The following is a 5,638-nucleotide window of genomic DNA, read 5'->3' as shown; positions in this document are numbered from 1 at the left end:
ATGCTGGTTACTAGATTATATCTAACATGCTGGTTACTAGATTATATCTAACATGCTGGTTACTAGATTATATCTACAGTGCTAGTTACTAGATTATATCTAAAGTGCTGGTTACTAGATTATCTCTACAGTGCTAGTTACTAGATTATATCTAAAATGCTAGTTACTAGATTATATCTACAGTGCTAGTTACTAGATTATATCTAAAGTGCTGGTTACTAGATTATCTCTACAATGCTAGTTACTAGATTATATCTAAAATGCTAGTTACTAGATTATATCTACAGTGCTAGTTACTAGATTATATCTAAAGTGCTGGTTACTAGATTATCTCTACAGTGCTAGTTACTAGATTATATCTAAAATGCTAGTTACTAGATTATATCTACAGTTGCTAGTTACTAGATTATATCTAAAATGCTAGTTACTAGATTATATCTACAGTGCTAGATACTAGATTATATCTAAAGTGCTAGTTGCTAGATTATATCTAAAGTGCTGGTTCCTAGATTATATCTACAGTTCTAGTTACTAGATTATATCTACAGTGCTAGTTACTAGGTTATATCTAAAGTGCTGGTTACTAGATTATATCTAAAGCACTGGTTACTAGATTATATCTACAGTGCTAGTTACTAGATTATATCTAAGGTGCTGGTTACTAGATTATATTTACAGTGCTAGTTATTTTGTTGTTCGAGCTGCCATTGTTGCAGATTTTCTTGCAACTGCTGTTGTCTCTCTTCTTGTTTCTTTTGCTGTTCTTGTATTGCTGCCATCAAATCTGCTAAACTGTAGTTTGATTTGCCGCTTCTCGTTTCCATTTTTTTTTCGTTCCACTTCTGACACCAATTTGTTACGTCTCCGTTTCTTAATTGATTTCCCGTAACTTCGTTCCGACGAAACTTTAGCGACACAAGTCCTTACTTATTAAAACTGGTTTATTCTTTCCGAATATAACTTTACGATACACTCAACTTCAACAGTCGCGCTATAACAAACACTATAACGAACGAACGTTAACTTCAACAATACGTCCCTCTCTCATCGCAGTTCAATTACTCATTACCTAGACACACATTATTGTCACCCTCTTATATATACCAGCCTACCCTATATCTAGTAATCTCCCGACAATTCCCGAAGGTTCGAGAGAACGAGTCACGTGACCTCGGTGACGCAACAATATTCAAACCACACCATGTTCGCCTATCCATTATCACGATGCATTTCGCTCAATCTAAAGCTCATCAGGCCGACTGGAGCACATACAACAAATATAGTAGTGATCGGAGCACCATTTATATAAGCCATTTGTTACAACTGTTGTTATGGTGTGAACGTCTATTTTAAGCAATAACATGTAATTCCCAGTAGCTGTAAGTAAGCATAACATTTTTTAACTGTTCTAATGTTTAAAGTATGTGACTATAACATAAAAAATACTTACAAAGGGGCAACTCTCTATTTTATTTGTATTTCAGTCTAGTTTTATAAAATGTGATCTGGTTACAAAACATATTAAAATACACTTCGAGTTTTTCAATAATGATATAATTTTTTTTGATAAAAACATTGTGCACTTATCTGTTGTAACTTAACTATGCAACTTAACAAACACACGTCTCGAAATCTTACTTCAGTGTTAACGATTGTTTCTTTGTTTGTAATTAAGCACAAAGCTACACAATGGGCTATCTGTGTATCGAGTATCGAAACCCGGATTCTAGGGTTGTAAGTTCGCAGACATACCGCTGTGCCACTGGGGGGCAGTGTTAACGAACACTTACACTCATGTATTACAACAAACTCATTCATTAAGTGTATAATGCAAGCGTAAATCAACTCGGCAGTTTCACTTCTATGTGTTCCAACAAAGTTCAGAAACTCGAAGAAATTTTACTCACCTGAAAAGCGTGTACCTTAAGACCACGTGTCAACTATTTAAATGTATTAAAACCTGAAGGTGCTTTAATTATCAACACCAAAATGATGTACAATAGCAACAATATATATGTGTGTGTACATGTATATTTGGGTCATAAGTGATTTTTCTCCCCTGGGTATTTAAATATTTTGATACACATGAAAAACGATCATATTTCGATAAACATAATGAGAGACCCGTTTAAAAAATATATTATAAAAACATTTTTTATTTTAAGATAGCTCTTTACTTGAGTATTTCATTCCTATGTAGGTGTTCCCCAGTGGATCATCGGTACGTCTGTTTATTATGGTGGCCACATCGCGTAGTTTTGCGCTTAACTACAAACAAATATATGTAGGGTTATCGCGATTTTAGTTTTTGCCCAGGCGTTATTAGAACTAATGAAGAGTATTTTTTCTTCCGAGTCATGTGATGACTCATGATTGACCAAAAACTTTGACGTGCTGTTTACTGGAAATGTAGTCTATAAATATATAAGAACTTGATTGTCTTTCAGTCCTCGTTCAACTACATACCACAAAGAGTTGTGCCTTAATCTTTCTTGTGTTATGTCAATATCGTTAGTCAAAAAATGCTATTTATATAGGCGTGATTTGGTTATAAAATAAAACACAAACAATAAACTATTCTAAAAATTTATTATTCTTAAGTTTTTTTAACGCAAACTGGAGTATTTTACTACACATATTTATCAATGCAAATAAACTCCGACCTTTATCTCCAGACTATAACTTTATTCCTCAATATTCCGCTATTACAGCTTCGTCAGGAGTAAACAGTCACTAACAAGTTCTCGAATCCAGCTAAAACAAATTAGAAATCAATCACCAGCTAAGTGTGTTATGTTAAGAAAAATATCTATATTACAAAATATGTATATTTCTAATCATGTTAACAAATAACTATATTAATTTGGACTTATTGCATTCATTATTCTTTCTTTTCTTTTCATTAACAGACATCTAGTAAACATCCAAGAATAGAGGAACAATACAATGTCTACGACGTTTAATGTTGATTTAAAGACCCATTTGGGCAGTCTTTCAGGAATGTTCTAGATTCATTTGGCAATAATGTACTGAATATACTGGACAAGACTATACAACATTTAAAATCCAAAGATAAAGTCATGGTCAGTATATTCTCTACACAGTTAGATAAACCTATTAGCACATGTGTAAACGACAAGGATGTTTGTTCACCCAACATGATCCTGTCAAACAGTGAAAAGGTTGACCAAACTAAAAAGAGGGTTAACATTAGATGGATTGTTTAAAATTGAGGTCATAACTTTACAAATGTCCGTAGGTAGCAGTGGTTGTAAGATTAAGGCTGGTTGTTTGAAAAAAGTGTCAGTGCTAACAATAAAGAACAGCAACGACAATCTCTGCTGTTCCAAGGCTATTATTCTAGATTTGACACATCTCAGAAAGCCTCCTAATTATAAATATATTAGTAACCAACAAAGATCACTACTTGCATATAATGTACTTTCATGTAATGTTCCATTTGGTCCTTGTGGAACAGAAGAGATAACGATATTTGAGCATCACCTGAAAGTTCAAATATATGTTGTCTTCAGATAATTTTAATAGTTATCTACAGATGACTATCCTTTCAAGAAAAACTTACCTTTGGTTTCATGACGTTTTGAAGGGTTTCCTCAGTGTCCAGTAATACTGTTATGATTGTGATAAGGGGCTAAGTCACTTAAATATACATTATTGTACGAATTATTGTAACGTTTGTTACAGTAACGACTGTATAAACAATCAACCCCTCCCATTGTGCTGATTGTAACAGATTTTGTAAATCAATAGACTGTTACAACAGACACAAAACTAAAAATGGAAAACAGACAGTGTCATTATGTGCCAATTGTTTTCAATGTAAAACACGTTTCATTACCATCGACAGGACAAAATGTTATGCTGCACTTCACATATGCAGTGAAACACATTGTGCAGGATGTAAAAAAATTGTCATACCCTCTTCACGTCTATGCTTCCTTCACTCAATACACCCCTCAACGTGGATTCCTGTACATGGTGAGGGGACCTTCCAGGGAAGGTTCTGTATTTTCATTTACCTCCTCTGGGATCTAAACATCCACCCACATGTTTGCCATGCATGCCTGGCAACCCATGAAGGGGAGGAGAGGATCCTGGTGGTTGAGTGGTGTTTGAGGCACTGCAACACACTACTTTGGCCTTGAATTCCTGTAGACGGGTGACCTTGGGGTGGCTCTCCAGGGTCAATTGGCTGATCCACTCAGGCTAGGGTCAACTGAGTACCAGTGTTGGGCGTTCTCAGTGGATGTTGTGGACATTGTGTTTGATGCTGGTGTTTGGGTATAGTGCTCATGAAACCCTGGCATAGCTGCAGTGTTCTTGTTTGACATTGTTGTGCGTCCCCTCGTTGGATTCCATGGTGGGTGGAGTCAGTGGACATTGAATCTTTCTCCTTTATTATGGATCCCCAAATCCAAATAAAAAAATCGTAAAAACTCTGCTAATTGGTAAACGACCACGCCTAGAAGACTCTGAACAGCAGTCTCCACCACAATGTAGCCTTGTGCCTCACTTCCTGATCCTGCAATCGCTGTCTGATAAATCTTTAGGGCAAATGTCTCCCTTTTTATTCAGAAGGGATTAGAGGGGCTTGCTGACTCTCCAAAGTCAGTCAAGAAGCTACGTTCTGGGGATATCTTGGTGGAAACATCAACACCAAAACACACTGAACTCCTCCTGAATTCAAAGACCATTGGGAATATACCAATTGAGGTTAATCCCCATGCTTCTTTGAATTCCTCACGAGGAGTTATTGTTGAGAGGGACTTGAAGACCATCTCCGAGTCAGAGATCCTTGCTGGTTTCAGCAGTTGAAAGGATCTCCACTCATCAAGATGGAATCATGGTGTGCCAACCTTTGTTCTGATTTTGACGTTTTCAACACCACGTCCACCTGCCATTGTTAAGACGAGTTATTTGAGCTGTAAGGTATGGCCGTATATTCCTAATCCTCTCCAGTGTTTTCAGTGCCAGCAGTTCGGTCATTCAAAGACATCGTGTCGTGGTTCTGTGACGTGTGCTCGTTGTGGTGGCAAGGATCACGATGCTTACGAGTGTGAATTGAACCCTCACTGTGTTAATTGTAGTGTTTGCCACCCCTCTTACTTTAGTTCTTGCCCTAAGTGAGAGAAGGAGAAAATGACACAGCATTTGAAGACTATTAACAACATTTCTTACCCTGAGGCATGTAAGCTATTGTTCCCTACTCCATCTCGGATATATGCCACTCCACTATGCTCCACTGCTACAGTGGGGGTGCAAATGGACCTTTCAGTGCCTCCAGCTGAGTCTTTTTCACGCTATGTGAGGGGTCTTCTGCCTTCCATGGATAATAGAGTTGACCAGTCTATATCTACTCCAATCTCTTTCCCCACTATTCCTTCCAGTGATTGCCTGGGCCAACCTCCTCGGGTACCAACCTCTGGTGTACACTTGGATCCTTCTTTGGCCCCTAAATGCAGAACGATCATTCGATCAGGTCCTCAGTCATTGGATTCTCACTCTGATGACAGAGATCTGCCCACTCGATCAAGGGCAAGATTCATGGAGGTTGATCGACCTCCATCTAGTAAAGAAAAATGGCATGGTCGTCAACTGAAGGGTTCTCCACCCTGTT

This window comes from Limulus polyphemus, unplaced genomic scaffold (assembly GCF_000517525.1).
Source record: "Limulus polyphemus unplaced genomic scaffold, Limulus_polyphemus-2.1.2 Scaffold2108, whole genome shotgun sequence".
NCBI classification, from domain to species: domain Eukaryota; kingdom Metazoa; phylum Arthropoda; class Merostomata; order Xiphosura; family Limulidae; genus Limulus; species Limulus polyphemus.
This window is presented reverse-complemented; position numbering follows the sequence as displayed.